This window comes from Eufriesea mexicana, unplaced genomic scaffold (assembly GCF_001483705.2).
Source record: "Eufriesea mexicana isolate 0111107269 unplaced genomic scaffold, ASM148370v2 scaffold3953, whole genome shotgun sequence".
Classification (NCBI taxonomy): domain Eukaryota; kingdom Metazoa; phylum Arthropoda; class Insecta; order Hymenoptera; family Apidae; genus Eufriesea; species Eufriesea mexicana.
In genome coordinates, this window is record NW_016911957.1 from 63,303 (window position 1) to 80,293 (window position 16,991).

Genomic DNA, 16,991 nt, shown 5'->3' on the forward strand with positions numbered 1-16,991 from the left:
AAACCCCGAGGCTACTTAAAGGGTTTGCGTTTCAGCTTGACCCGGACCCATCGATGATCCGGAAGCTTCCGCAACTGCGGAGCAACTCCTCGCGATAACAGGAACAACAAACACTGTTGTAGAGAGGATAGCTAAAAAAAGAAAAAAGAAAAAATCCACGAGTAGTTCTCCGCGTGGCAGAGATAATTGCAGTTGCAACAATGAGAAGTAGCAACGACCAGTCGCAAATAGTAAACAGTCGAGGTGATAATAGCGAAGAGGGAGCCAGCTGTGCACGGTGATAAAGCGGAAGATAAAAAACGGGAAAAACGTAGAATCTACGAGCTAATTAAAGCAAACGATAATTAAAACGATAATTGAAACGGTTCACAGTGATTACCGTGTTACTCATAGCTGCTGAATCATGAATGAAAGACCAGGCGAAGATCCCAGATAGAGAATAGAAAATTAAACGAATAGAATGTAGGATATCATAGATGGGGACTGGCAAGCGGAGAAATAAATTCATTTGCAGACGGAATTTTCATCGATGGCCGACATTGCATTGGATCCCGAAGATCCGAGAAGATCGCAACAGAGCGAGGCTTGTCCTTAGTTATCACCAGGCTCACTGTCGAACTGGTTTCACGCAGTTTCAGGCAGCATAATTACACCACACATCCCAGGTGGTCTTAATAAATGAATACCGTAATAAATGGCCGCGAGTGTCTCGCCTAGCAAGAAGAAAAGGTATCGATGCTTCTTTTTCCCTCGTCCTTCGCGAAAAAGGAAAAGGACACAGCGTCCGATAATTGCACAATACCATTTTTATCCCGGCCTCCGTGAAACGTAGTGCCATACTATCGTTTATGCGAGCCGGATTAACCGCCCGCTTTATGCGACCGCGCAGGATTTACTGTTAAACGATCGCCATATTTTCTGCCGCGTAAAGATTCACTTTTTATCTCTGTGCTTCCTACGATCGCGCTTCCGGTAGAACGTGCCACGAATACGTTATTGCCAATGGAGAACGATTAATTCCACGCGATGGAAGATCTCAGTTTCGTCCATTTGGTACAGGTAAAATCGACAAAGGTCGTTGTTGCCGAAACACTGGTGAACAGATAGTACAGAATCACAGAATTTTGGTTTTATTTCACCTTTCACGTGTTTCACCTGTACTACCATTGTGTAAATTTGTATTTGTCGTGACAGTGGGTGCCTTGTTTCTTTGACTACAATAGCATTTCAACGAGTGTGTTTCTGTAGAGATAGCGAACAAGTGGAACAAGGGATCATAGGACTACAGAAATTTTAATTCGCAGAAAAATATGTGGGATGTTATTTTTAGGAAAATAATCAAACTTTCGACAGAAACGAAATTTTAGAAACAGTGTTTTCACGAGAACTGTAGAATTATTGAATTATACGTTTTTCTTCGCGGATGCATGTCGCTAGTACGATTACGGAAATTTGTTCTTGTCTCGAGGGGAGAATTGCTATTCCGCTGGTACATAGAATTTTAATAAACATTCGAAGAAACGAAGAAGCGAAATTTATATCTTAGTTTGCGCACGGATTACGACACCAGTGTTGATTTATTTTCCGAATCCGTGTCGCAATATTTACGCAGGTTTGTTGGACGTGCAAACGAAACAAACTTCGTTTGGAGGAAATCGTCGTAGAAATACAATACAGAGGAGTCGTTCGAATTTTGTTTCCAGATGGAAGCACGTTAATTGGGAAAAATAATCGAATTCGATACGGTAAATGCCTCAGAGGAGTGCACGGTAACCAAATTTTTCAACTTCCACCGAACAGTGATTCTATAAACTATTTACAAAACAACTGCTGTCCCGTTAAATGAGTTTCGTATACACGCGTCCTCTTTTCGAAGAGAAATTCTGTTCCCTTTTTCCTCTACAGAAAAATTCCCCTTGGAAGAGAAACACAGGGACGATAGTTTTATTTAGACCATGGAAAAAGACCTTCATATCCGATGACAAGTGCCAATCAGTCGAACAATGAAATTTATCTTTCGCTTTTGATCTATAAACTCCCATCGAATACACCTTGACCCTTGACGAGACAGAAAATTGTTCGCAGCAGTCCATAAAACTCGACTACACGTTTAACCTCCGTTACGTAAGAGAGACGCAATAGAAAATGCATAATCCCTAGCAGTTCCGTAGCTCTCTAGGAAATAGTCGACTTTCGCAGTTCTTTCGCGTAGCCCACATTTGCATAGTCGCTCGCCTCGCGAGGGTGAATCCTTGGCGCAGTTTGCGTCACTGGCATTGGATTCGCCGGGTGAGACTCCACCGGCTAATCCTCAGTCAGACTTTCCCCCCGTCCTAACCGTGAAACGCGTGTAACGGGTTCGAAGGGGAAACCCCGTGTTTTCGATAAGGTTCGCCGGTGTTTATGCCTGTCACCGGGAAAACTGGAAAAAGCCCGGCGAACGACGAAAACACGCGTGTGTCAACGCGAACATAACGACCCAGTTTATGCCACGAATTCAGCCGCGTGAAAGAAAGGAATAGTCCAACGCGGGAGTCGTGAGTGAGAGCGAGACGGAGAGGAAAGAAAGGAATAACGCAGGGGAAACGTTGCGAACAAGGACGTGTCCCGTGGTGGATCAGGGTTGCCAGAAAGAGGGATAGAAATAGAGAAAGGATACAGAAGGAACGAGGATAAAACGATAGCCCGAGCAGGAGGGAAAAGGTTTGAAGCAGAACACCCGTAGGACAGCTGAGACCCGGGATGTAGGTAGGAGAGGGTCGAATGGATGGTGGTAGTGGGGAGAGTGGCGTGGTAGGGGAAGAATCCGGCATGGTTAAGCGAAGGAGGAAAGAGCAGCGGCGGTGGTGGGGATAGGTCGCTGGAAGCAGCGGGGGGCGGTCGGTGGTGGGGGCAATAAACACGCCGGCGCCTCAGTATCGTCGCGTCCATCGAAGGAGTTGGTTCGTGACGAGCTCGGCCTCTCCTCTTGACACGGAACAAAAGCTCGACCGGATCGACTCGATTCACAGAGAAAATTCGGTTTGGTTTGCAAGACGGTCGATCGTGTAGAGGTTGTTTTCATTTTCCAAGGCTAGGGATTCGTCTGTAACGCGATGATAATACCGCGTTCTTTCGACGACGAGGGCTAGCCTTGCCCTTGAAACGGCAGCCGGAGTTTGGAGTGGCCGGTACACAGCGTAACGCGCACGACGACGTTCTACCAGCTGTGCGCCGGAATCGCGGCCCGCGTGTGTGTTGTGTTCGACGTTTTTCTCTTGTTTGCTTTTCTGCGTGCGTCTTCCTTTACCCTTTCTTCTATCGTTCGCGTTGTCCGTGATTCGTGACAAAAGAAGACTGTTTTTCCTGTTTCCCTTACTTTACGCATTACTCTTGTTCGGTTTTGTTTGGTGCTTATTAGTGAGAATCCACCGGGACGATAGGAACAAAGGGTCGGAGCCAGCGGCTGTGAAAGAGCAACAGAGACAGGCAGAGTGGGAGAGAAATATCGCGGTGTATCGATCGAGAGTGGAGCTTGCAGTTGACGTAAGTCGATGAATTTTGTCCTTTGCGAGTAATGATCCAAGCGGCGACGTGTGTGCACGTATGCGCGCGTATATACGTATATATATGTGCGCGTGGACGCATCGAGTCTCTCCTCGGAAGCGTATTATATTTTACGTAAGTCACGTAGCTCTACGCGCGCAGTGAACTGGTTTTCTTCTCTCTCTTGTCCTGCCGCGTTTCGAGAGCTTGAAATAGTCTGACGCCGGAGAGAAGTTCACTGCCTCCGCTCGATTGTGTCATTGAGGTTAGACGGCGATGCGATTTCTCGATCGAGAGACGCGCGCGATTGTTTCGTCCAGGCGCGTATGCTACTGTCTTTATGCCCGTGCAATTTTTTCCCCCCTTTTTCCTAACGCTCGCGCCATCGACTCTGTGTTTTCTCACGTGGTTTCCGGTATTCTATGCGATATTCTCGGCACAATATACCGTTAATATCGTTCTGTTTTTTCATTTCGCTTCCCCTTGTCGATCGTATCGCTTAACGATCGGTTTATTACGATTTTCGAATAACTTCTCTTCGGATACAATGGAGCTTTTGCGAACGGCTCTCGAAAGAGCGTTTCGAAAAAGGGAAAGGGATTAATATCGCTTTGGAAATACCGTCTCTATGCGAGATATACGAAACGTACATTCGCGTACGTTTTCCCTAACCAGATGGTCTATTCACATAACACCCCATTCAGCTTCTTCGCAAACGACTCTTCCCAGCTTCCATTAACCTCGCGAAAATTTCCCAAAAGTTTCCCCTTAATGGAAACTTTAATAACTCCACGCGAGTATCTTTACATTCGATTCTTTTTATTATCGAAACTTTTCATTTCTCTTCGACATTACTTTAACCACGTCACGCGTAAACGTATCACGGAAAATCGTGGAGAGGTTATGTTTCCGTTCGGAACGCCGACCATGTTGATTCCTCGAGCAAGGCAGAAGCGAATTCAGGGAAGAGGTTACGACTTTGTTTACGCGAGTTGCTCGGTCGATAATAGATCGGCGAAAATCCTGGTGAAAGGAATCGTCTCACGGTAAGGGTCAACGCTTTTGTGTCTCCGCGCATAATCGATCTCTCCCTCGGTTTAACCGTTCGACTCGACGCGACGTCAGATCGTAACGCGAATTTATCGTCGACTAATTAGCTGCTCGCCGTATAGCCGGGTGCATTTCCCGTTTTAATTCCACTAGCTGTCCTTATCTCGAGCGTTCGCGTTACCGACGTATATTCTTTGCAATACGAAGAAATAGACGATCGCGAACATATGTATGGGCACACCTGGTTTTTGACGATATAAATTCTTAAAAATCGCATGAAAAAACAGAATATATAATTAACTTTTTATTAACCGTAACTACGTACTACGTACTACAGTTATGATTAAGGAAAAAATTAATCGGATATTTTGTTTTATTTTCGATTTTTAAGCATTTACATCGTTAAAAACCAGGTGTGCTAATACTTATGCTCGTGACTGTATATCGATGCAATGAAACCGTTGACCTTAGTCGATTAAAAGCGATCGGAACGTAAAGTATTTTAATTAGCAATTTCTTCCGCGAATAAGATCGATCCTCTCGCGACCAGGCTCATACGGATGTATTTTATTCGAACAAAAGAATTTATGGAACAGCGTTCGTTACGATATACAGTTGGCGCGAACATAACCTTAATTTATAACGCGTATCCTGCGTAACGGTAGTTTATAAAAGTGCCAGTGTCTCGCAGCGTTATGATATAACTGCGGTTTAATGAAGTGCAGAATTGAATCTGTTTGCAGGAGTTAATTACTCCTGTATAATTATCGATAAATTGCATGAAGGAGTACAGCGGGTTATCGTCGATGGATATCGACTTGTCGTATTAAGCGCGGGTCGATAAGGTACATCTTACGCAACCTAACCTCTCTCGTAGTTCGATGTATTATTTACGTTAAATCGATGCTAACTTTTTCGATTTTAATTTTAGTTCTCGATTGGCACTGACCTACGTTAACTGTCAACGAAAGCAATTACGCTTTCCTCGATTAAATTGAGCCAGCCTGCGATCAACACAGTGACATCATGTTACGCAACCTTACGTGCTCTTTATCGACGTGCACCTAAATGACAAATCGATTAGTATCATTCTGGACCATTATCTAAGAATAGATAAATATAGGAGCAAATAATAACATAGAATATCGCGGTTCCCTATTTGTTAACTCAACGTTAACACGTAACTTAACCGTTTCGAAACGTCTACGGTGTAAATTAAGATCTCCTGTATACTAACTTCGTTAATTAGTCGTTAACTGCAATCATTTCGTTGATTATTCTCATAGAAATAATAGATAATGCCGGAGAGTTGTAATAATGTATACAGAGCGCTGCGTAATTACAGTTGCTAACTTTAATTATCTAACAGCGGGCGTTTATTCGATTATAATTGAAATCTTCCTTTTCACGCAGCTTTTCAACCTTGATTTTTTCACATTGATACTGTGGATATAAGTGAAATCAATTAGAGGAAATACGCTGGTACATAGAGGTATTCAAACGATCTGTTTCAAGGAAATTATCCAACTTTGTAATTCTGATTATTCAACGATCGAAGTCTTCATATACTTTTTCTTTTTCCTACGATGTAACTGACATCTTCAATTTGCATTTTAGCACCTTGAAGCGATATTCCGTGTACCAAAGAATTACTGCACAGTATAAGTCATACTGTACGTACGTACATAGAATACTCGTTTGAAATATTACAAATTAACAGTGTAACAAAGTCTTACAAACTTTCATGAAAATTCATATATATTCGATACCTCTGTGAGCCACTGTATGTAGAGAGTCATAGTAAAATTACCAACAGTTTCAAGTTTTTTCTGTAGATATTAATTACAATTATGTTAAATTTAACACATACGCATTATTTCTGTAAGCTGAAGAGAAAATAAAGCCTGTTGGTAGCTTTCTATAATATAATTATATAATTATATTATTATATTAATATTTATTAATAATTAAAATATTGATATTTCCAAACATGTAAATGTTGAAATAGTCGAGCAATTTCCACCAGTTCGCTATTCTCGTTTCTCTGCCAGGGATCATGGAAAACTGGAGGAACCATTTAAATCCTCAAAAATATTCATTTCTTCTATAAATATTAATTACAATTACAAAGCCTGCTTGTGGATTCCTATAATATAATTATATAATTATATTATATTATGTAAGCCACAAACAGGCTTATATTATTATATTAATATTTATTAATAATTAAAATATTGTTATTTCCAAATATTTAAATGTTCAAATAGTCGAGCAATTTCCACCAGTTCGCCATTCTTGCTTCTCTGCCAGAGATCATGGGAAAACAGGAACTAGCATCTAAACCCGCGAAAAGCGAGAGATCATGGAGAAACTGGAACTACCATTTAAATCCACGAAAATATTCATTTCCGGTATTCCCAAGCATCTAAACGTTGAAACGATTAATTTTTCCAGTTTCCAACGTTCTTGCTCGACTCTGCAACTCCCACCAGTTCAATTAAATATCCGGTTCCAGCACTCTGCCAAATCACCCTCCGCGATTATCGACTCGTTCTCCACTCTCAATAACAACCCCTCTGCGTCTCGAACACCTGCACTGGACGACTCTCGCTCTCTTTCTCTCTCTCCCTCTCTGCCCATGCACGAAACGCATACCCTGGTGGCAGGAACTAGCGAGGACCGACCGGAAGTGCTCGCGGGACGCTGTCGGCTGCGAAGAAATTCGCGAGCAGAAAATCTCCCGGCGCTGGAAAAGCGCGGAGGGGGTCGGAGGGGGCGGAGTCGGCGTGTGCCTTTCTCTGGAAATACTCGAGGAAACTCGAGGCTCGCGCGCGTCGCGTTTCCGGAAAATGCGGCCCGTTCGCAAATGAAGTTCCGCCACTTGGAATAGTTGGACGGAGCTCTTGGGTGTGTACCAGGACTGACCCATACCCCAAGGGGTGTTGGCAGAGCTGTAAGACAGGTAGTGACGTCATCGAGCCAGCTGCTTCGCTTTTCTCTTCGCTGCTGACGCTTCTCTCCTTTTCGCGTATTTTTCCAGTCGTTCTGAACCGGGTAAATGGTCCCCGAAATGTTTCACTCCGTTACCTTTGCGCATGCTGGAATGGCCGCTGAAGGATGAAGGTAAAGTCTGTGAAACGTTTTCGTTTGCTTTTAACGACAGAGAGTGTGCCGGGGTTGGATACGACTTTCAGATCGGTTATTAGTTGGAGAATACTGCCGTCTAGTTATGGTGGCATAGGATTTTCCTCTTGTTCTACCGATCTTCTTTTCCTTTTCCCTCGAGTTGTCGTTATTTAGGTCGATGTTGGGTTTTGGGTGAAATTTGGTCTTGGAGTTTCTCGGGATTGTTGCTTTCTTTGTTTCCATAAAGAATCTGATCTTTGTTAATTTCTTTCTGAAGTAATCTGTCCAAATAAATTATTCCAAAAACACTGTCGAATTTATTTAAATACTTCTCAGTTTTCCAAAAATATCCCTGGTACCCTAGAAAAGTAGAGGGTAAACGCGTAGCATATTACGTTAAGAAAATGTCGAGATAGGGTAAAGGATTATAATACATCATTCGAAAAATGATAATGTAGAGACGGATTGGTGGTTGATGGTATATATATATACGTAGGATTTTTGGCAATACCTCTCTTTTTGTAACAAAACAGGTTTTATTTAATTAAAATATTACACCAAGTTTCTCACACGTCTCGACTCGAATCTCTTCTGACACTCTTCTCAATTCTCCACTCGATTCTCAACTCTCTTCTGACTGCCTCGTGCCCTTGCATCCTTACCTGAAGCCAAATCTATCTCTTTCCATAAACATGCTTTCCTTCTCAATCATTCGACATACATTCCGACAAAAGGATTTGACGCTGTCGTTTGTTCTTTCGCGTTGGGCCCGATGCGGCTGTTCGCCATCTCTCGCTTTTCGAGAAGCCGCCCAAACGTTTCCATGCACCCCCTTAGAAGTAGGGCCGCGCACTCGTTCGCCGCGCTACCAGTCTTAACCCTTTGCACTCGAGAGGTGAGCCTCAGTCACCGTTTCATAAAATTTGGAAGATCGATATTAATTAATATATCAAATTTAATGGAATGTAGCAGTGTGCGAGGTATCGAAATCAAATAATTCTGTAATTCTATTATTATACGATTCTTTATTTACTGCTCAAAAAAGTATCGTCAGTTTTTTAATAGAGAATCCTTGAATTTCTACTCTTCTCTAGCCAAAAAATTGTCGAGTGTAAAGGGTTAATACATTGTTAGTGTCGTTCACCGCTCGCCATCCTACATATAATTGCCTACAATTAGGAACTTAGATATTCTCTTCAGATAAAGAATCTTGTTTAAATCAGGCAATGCCTGTCGAATTCATTAAAAGGTCCAAATATTTCAGGAGTATGACAACGGAATCTCTCATACATGTTTAACCATTATGAAAAATTCGAATTAAAAAATTCCCAAGCTCTCTCGCGTGGGTAAAAATGTCTCCGGTGTCGCAAACCAGACACCCTTTGTCAGTGGGAGCGAAAAAGTAATCGAAACAAGTTGGACCGTGTCGAACTGATTGGAGAAAATCGGCGGACAGATTAGCCGGTCGCTTTCCTCGAATTAACCAGCCCCGGTTTCGCTCGGAACGAGCAAGGACGTTCCGTGCAATTTCTCTCCGCGGACACACGCGCGTCCAGGTGTTCCAATTCGCCCATGCAAATATATTCCCCTGTCCCCCGAGCGTCCCCCGCTATTTATCTCGTTTACCCGGCCCCGACCGTGTCCCGAATTCGTCGTGACACGCTGTAAATGGAAGGATCGCGTCGTCGTTTCCGGCGAACGCGTCTCTTCCTCTTCGTATTCTCGCGTCGCCGTAACCCTTGGACCGCCGTCAGCCTCGGTTCCACGGGGACACCCGTGGAGGGCGCTGAAGACTAGCATAGGCGAGTAAGATGGGAAAAAATTTGAAGAAATAACGGGTTAGTGTCAGTTTTTCTTTAGTCTCGTTTGCATTGAAAAGATTGTGTCGTACAACGAATGGCAGTCGTCCAAATTTTCAGAAATCCCGAACATTTGGGGATTTTGGATAGGTTAAGAAATAAGGAAGATCTCGGAATCTAGGGAATTTTTGGGATTCGGAATATTTTTGGCTATATCGAGGATTTCGAGACCCCGGGTATTTTGGGGGAATTCCAAAGATTTTAGGATTTAGGATATTTTTAGAATTCTGAATATTTTTGGGTATCCCGAAGATTTCGGGATCTAGAATATCATTTAGATTTTGAATATTTTATAAAATTCCAAAGATCTCGGAATCCAGTATATTTTTGGGATTCAGAATATTTTTAGGTATCTCTAGGATTTCGGACCTCGGGTATTTTTTGGGAATTCCAATGATTTTAGGATTCAGGATATTTTTGGAGTTTTGTATTTTTTGGGGTATTCCTAAGATTTCGGGATCTAGGCTATCATTTAGATTCTGAATATTTTAAGAAATTCCAAAGATTTCGTAATCCAGGTTATTTTCGGAATCCAGCACCCCTTAATCATTCAGGTATCACTAAGCATCCCCTAAAATTTTAACCATAACAATTTTTTAACTAACTTAACCAATCCACTCAATTTTCCACAATTCTTTTAACACTCATAAACGAGATTCTACGAATGAATCTTAGTTATCTCTACTCTAATACTCCAAATGAAATAAGACTGCATAAAATTCTGAAGAATAATAACGTAATTAATAATCTATCTCATTCTTCGTGTATCTTCTAACCAAGAAAAACCAGCATAGTCGACTCGGTAGTAATTATCCCTCCCTTAACCATCGAATAGATGTCTCGATGATTTTTCAAGGATTATTTCTATCAGGTTTTCTTCCTGCAATCCACTTCCATATTTTTCACGTAGAGCCAACACGGATCTCGTACAGGGTAACTCGTATAACACGTGATGATTCCACGCTGAAAAATGAGGAAATGTAGGGTTGAGTGGATGTGGTAAGGAAGAAGGAATCGTGGAATGGTGGTAACCTTCGAGGAGCGGATGCCGGAGTGGTGACGTGGCTGCTTTGACCTGTGGAAAAGGAATTTTCTGCTGCGGTTGCGTTTATTTTTTCCTTCCTATATATCCCTAGGCATTAAACCGACTGACAATGCTCTTTACTCTCTCCATCTTCCCGAATGCTCCTCACCAATGGTCGCCATTTGCGAATTTGTCTTATGCACGCTATACCTCCACTGCTCTTTCCCAGATTTTCATTCTCTTAATCCTCCTTGCTAGTAAAAGTAAGTCCAATTTTTTATTTTTAATTCGCACAAGGATTTTTTGGTTATTTTTTTACTTTTTTGGGGGCAGGGGGTGATGATTAAAAAGATAGAAGGGAAAATTCAAATTTTTTAATTACAAGGCAATCTTGGAGATGATCAGAAATAGAAGGCAATAACTTAAGTTTAATAATTTATTTCACCAATCCATACACGTTTAGGTTTTTGCATTTTTGGATTTTCTTGTCCTAGATATTGCAGCTTTTAGGTTTACCCAATTCTCCATGCAAATAATTGACTTGTTTGCGATACAAAGCATAGATGAAAGTGATATAAATTTCGTGATGCTATTGTGCAATTGTTTATTCCCTAGTGGAAATGCGAAACGGAGATGGGGATTCATGGTGGAACAATTTCTCGTTAATTAGGTTAACTTGATTTTTATTCGCGTGGAATAAATACGAGTTACCATTCCCATTCGAAATTTTGTTGTTTACCATATTTTTGGTGAACGCGAGAGGTATTTCGGGCAAAAATTTGAACCCCATCTCTAGATACGGGGGTGATCTATTATAGTCGTGCATATGTGGTTAAAACGAGTGCAATGAGTCACAGAGGGGCGCCCACCTTTTCGATTACCGAATTCGAATGATTAATACTTTTTAATGGCACAGTCACGTTCTGTAACCGTTATCAATGGGACGATACTGCGATATAATCGAGATTTTTATTGATATATCGTTGATTGAAAAATAGAAATTCGGTGTAATATAAATAAAAAGTGAAATAAATCGGCTGGAATCGTGTAAATTTACATATTCCGCACTTTCCGATACTAATTTTAGGTTATTATTTATTTTTCATTTTATCAAGTATTATTTATTTTCTCTCCAGGAGTTTATTTTTATTTTCATTCCTACATTTTTAGTTACGTTATTTATCGTCACACGTTGTTTACTCTTCTCTAATTTATTTTCTACTCCACATTCCTATTCTTCATCCCCTCTTTTATTTTTGTCGTATTAGTTTATTTCTGTAAAATACTTGATACTTAATTAGAAAGCATTGAAATATGTAAAGGTACTTTTTCTTCTTGGTATTTAATTTATTAATTTACTTATTTTATTGTTTATTTATTTTCATCGTCGCGTTCCTACTTTTTATTTATCCTTTTACTTAGTACATATTAGCTCTTTGCACTCGACGATTTTTTGGTTAAAGAAAAGTAGAAATTCAAAGATTTTCTGACATATAATAATATATAATAATTAACAAGTAGAATTATTTGATTTCAATACTTCTCACATTGTTACATTATTTTAAATTTCACGTATTAATTAATATCGATCTTCAAAATTTTACGAAGCGGTGTGACTGTTGGTCGCCTCTCGAGTGCGAAAGGTTAATTAATTTTTCCGAGATACTCGATATTTAATTACAAAGCATTAGAAAAATATCGGGGTATTTTTCTTAGCTTGCTATTTGTTTTATTAATTTAATTAATATTATGATTTATCATCGTTCGTTATATTCCAGTATTCGCTCCGTCAGGATTCATTTTTAATTAATTTTTCCGAGATACTCGATATTTAATTACGAAGCATTAGAAAAATATCGGGGTATTTTTCTTGGCTTGCTATTTGTTTTATTAATTTAATTAATATTATGATTTATCATCGTTCGTTATATTCCAGTATTGTAGTATTTTATTTACAGGCTTCGCGCTACTCGTATTTCGCTGGAACACGATAAGAAATATCGCAATCTTTTTCCGAAAGAAATTTGATTCGAGAGGTTCATCGAGTACACGCGCACTCGGCTATAGAACACGAAGCCCGGGTCATCGATTTGCCTCACATTTTGCGTGCGATAGTGTTGCTGAACGTGCACCGTGAATTTCGTGAGAAGATCGTGTTGGAAGTTTTGTAATTCTCGTATATACTGCACATGGGCAATTTACCCTATTCGTTCGTTCGGCACATTATTCTACCTAGCGTGCACAGTACCTGGACAACATTTCGGATCGATCGACGTCGCCACTCAAAAGCACTCTGTCAGCTGCTCGATTGTTGATTTTCCACTGAATATTGATTTTCCGATTTTTCCCCCATAAGAGTGTAATGCAATTTTCCTTCCCTTTTGGATGGGAAAATTTTTCGCAATTTCATTTTTCCCGCAACTCTTTGTAGCGTTGCTGATGATTAAATCTGTGATACGCTTCTGCTTTTTCCTCAAAATTCAATTGCATGTCAAAGTACTGTAGATTACTTGTAACACATAATATAATTTCGTTCAAAAAATTTCCTGCAGATTTTTAATCGAGGTCCAAATTTTAAAAATCTGTTGTAAATTTCTTTTAAATATAAAATTATACGTCGGGTTCTGGTAATATCTTTTTTATTCAAATTGTCATTGTTTCTAATTCGGCTTTTTAATTGAGGTATTTGAGGTATTTAGGGTATGTATACTAATTCAGGAGTGCTAATTCTAGAGAACCATATCCTCTGACCGAAGTCTAGCAATCCAAGTCTATTGATCCAAAACTTCTCATCCAAGTCCACTGATCAAAGCCTACTAATCCAAGTTCACGGATTTAAGTCTACTAATCCGAGTCTACTGTTTCAAGTTTACTAACCTAAACTTGCTGATGCAAGATTATTGATCCAAGTCTGTTAATCCAAAACTGCTAATCCAAGTTCGCTGATTTACATCTACTAGTTCAAATCTACTGTTTCAAGTTTACTAATCCAAGTTTCATGATCGAAGATTGCTGATCCAAGTCCATTAATCCAAAACTGCTAATCCAAGTTCACTGATTTACGTCTGCTAGTTCAAATCTACTGTTTCAAGTTTACTGATCCAAACATCCTGATCCAAGGTTGCTGATCCAAGTCTATTAATCCAAAACTGTTTATCCAAATTCACTGATTTACGTCTACTAGTCCAAATTTACTGTTTCAAGTTTACTAATTCAAGTCTCCTGGCCCAAGATTGCTGATCCAAGTTTATTGATCCGAAACTGCCGATCCAAGTTCACTGATCTAAGTCTGCTAATCCAAGTTCACCTATTTACGTCTACTAATCCAAACCTGCTGATCCAAGTCTACCAACCAAAGTCCCTCGGACCTGCAAGCCAAGCCAATGCAAGTTTGGCGAACCTGGAAGCACGAACGCGAGGTTGCCAGTCTCGTCAGACAATCTAACCTCGCCAGACAGTCTAACCTCGCGAATGATGGCCTATACCTCTGTCAACAAAGCTGCTCGTCTAAAATTTCGTTGGAGTGAAAACGTCTGGTTTCCACGGCGGAGGCCTCTCTTTCGCGTCGTTGACCCGAGGCAGCTCTCAGCCCAGGGCTCGCGAGGCCAACTATACCTAACTATACCGCGCGATATGCAAACTGCTGCTCGCTTACATGAAGTTATTACCCGTGTACGGGGATCGCGATGGCTGCCGCCGACTCCTCGGCCACTTTCCCTCCTTCGTTTCGCTGTGTCGTACACGTTGGTATACGACGCAGTGGAATGCTTCCTCGAGGCTGCATCCAGAAGCCGGCGTGTCTTGTACGATTGGCGGGATGGTCTCTTCTTCCTTCGTGATTTAACGCGTTCCAGGTTCAGCTGGTTCCGAGCAGCGAAAGTTTAACACTCGTGTACAGGCCAAGCTGCATGCCGGTTGATTGTTTTATGTGCCCTGGAAACGTCAGTGGGTTTGGATACCTCTCGTTTCAGGACCGTTCGGCTCGAGAGGCTTTTCGACGAAAGAGTTAGAGCTTCGAGATATCTTTATTGACTGGTTCAGACTGGAAAGCAACTGTGTTTGGACAAGGCTGATGGCGGATAATTTTTGCTAGCCTCGGAGGATATCTTTCACGCCCAAAAACCACCTTCAAAGAGGATAGATTCCTCCTTTGTGATTTAACGTGTTCTACGTCAGCTGGCTCTGAGCAGTGAGAGTCGTAGACACGTGTGAGTACCTTTGAAGATGTCTGTAGATTGATTGTTTTATGCTTGATAATGTCAGTGGATTCGAGTATTCCTGTTTGTCAGCTTGAACTCGTGATGGAACAGTTGGAGAATGTTTTGGTGGAACTGATGGAAACTATTGATATTTGATACTTGGAAGGGTTCATGACGAGTAGACATTTTGAGTTTTATTTTTTCTTTTATCCGTTTATTTCTTTTCTTTATAGTCGAATAAGTGGATGTATGATTGGGTACAGTTTTAGGTTTGTAGGTTACGATGTCAATTGCCAAATATAGTGAACGTCACGCTGTACAGTGGTCTGGATCTTGATCGTCATTGGTGACGATTTGTCAGCTCGTTTATTATCCATTATCACTCTGATATTTCTGCTTCGGAGAACTCGCTCGATAAGATATTGTCATCGCGAACAATATTCCACTGAAGTTTAAAAATCCACAGTCTCTGTTAGAGTAGAGCTTTTGATAAATATTACGACCACGTATCTAATTTATTAGGTTATATCAATTGCAGTCTCATTCCAGTATGCCTTATCGAATTCATATCTGCGTTTTTAACTGTACGATAAAATATTCGAAAATCAATAACGTCCAGCTAAATATACCACATCAAAATATGATCATTCCCCCCTCGGTAAATTTTGAGATTAATTTTTCCAAAATTAAAACCAAATATAAATATAAAATATAAATACACAGTGATATAGTAATATAGTAATGCAGGAAAGATACAAGTGTAAAGAGAAATGGTTGTAAGAAAGAAAAATAGGAAGGATATTGTTCCTTCGTGCATTCGATTTGATAAATCATCGATATTAATCACATTTATTGCGTAATTCGGTTTTATTGGTAAACGGAAGCCTAGATAAATATCAGGGACGGCCAGGGCGTAAATCGAAAATCGTGAGAGGAAGCAAGGGAGCCCTTTCAGACTGAAGCCAAGCAGGAATATCCGAACGGACGAATTTAATATTGGCACGCGCGAATATGCGAGCTTCGCCGTGGAGAATATTCGAGGCTGTGGGATCGTCGTTTCCGGTTGCAACCGCGACCAAGCAAACTTCCACCGCTTTATCCTCCTTGACTCATTTAATTTATTATTCTTAACAACCTATAATTTTCTATTTCTCTCTTCTTTTTCCCTTTTTAATCTTTCTATTTTTTTTTCTTTTTTTTTCGAACATTTTTTGTTATGTTTTGACTCATTTAATTTATCATTTTTAACAACGTATAATTTTTCATTTCTCTCTTCTTTTTCCCGTTTTAATCTTTCCATTTGCTCCATATACTTTTATTATTTATTTCTATTTTTTTTTCTTTCTTTTTTTTTAAACATTTTTTGTTACGTGTTTCCTAATCCCTTTGGTGTATTTTCTTCGAGTAGTTTATCTTATTTTTTTATCGCTGTATTGTGTTTCTTTTTCAATTCCTCTTCGGTTTCCCTTTATTTATTTTACCATTCCAATCCCCTATATTCTCTACTTCTCCGGAAAATAAGTTTTTCGTGTATTTCGAAATGTTTTTCTTAATTCTTTCCTTTGAAATTATTAATATTAAAGAAAGAAGGAAATATATAAAGAATCTGCTTTCCCAAATGTCTCTAATATTTTTATTACTTATGGTTATTAGTAAAGTCAACGAGTACTATAACATCTCTCGTGATCAATTTTTCGTGTCACGCATATTCCGCGAACGGAATTCTCGTATCGAGTATATCGCAACAATTTCGAGAATTTTCTATTAAATATTCGACGAATATTCGCGATTTATTTTTGTAGAACTTGGGACGAGCGAAATTCCAGCGATTTTCTGTCGTGGAAACTTAATTTTTTTCGCTTCCGAACTTGAGTTCCACGAGGAGAGTGTCGTCGTGAAAATTTCATCGCAACGAATACCATTTGTTCTTCTCGTTCATAATAAAGAGAACTCGTGCGAATTCACGCTACGAGATATGGGCGCCATTTTTCGTTTCAGCGCCACCTTACGACCTCGAGTGAGAAGTATCGGTCACTTGGGCGCCGCCTAGGGAATTGGGGATTTACGCGATAGGTCGAGTCCCTAGAACGTTTTATCGAACAATTGTCGGGTAATATATTTTCCATTCAGTATAAAAGGTGATAGTAGTCGATTCAATTATTTAGTTATTTTATTTCCGAGGTTAAGAATCCTTTTAGTTATTCTCTT

At 40.3% G+C, this 16,991-nt stretch overlaps 1 long non-coding RNA gene across 2 annotated transcripts in view; it reads left to right on the top strand.

The window, feature by feature from the left end:
• Positions 1-2,937: 2,937 nt before the first annotated feature.
• The window catches only part of LOC108551394 (uncharacterized), a 147,720-nt gene continuing 133,666 nt past the window's right edge, over positions 2,938-16,991 (top strand). For both annotated transcript variants that reach the window (XR_001890477.1, XR_001890476.1), the window contains exon 1: positions 2,938-3,525. This is a non-coding gene — a long non-coding RNA (uncharacterized LOC108551394). The remainder of the gene's footprint in view (positions 3,526-16,991) is intronic.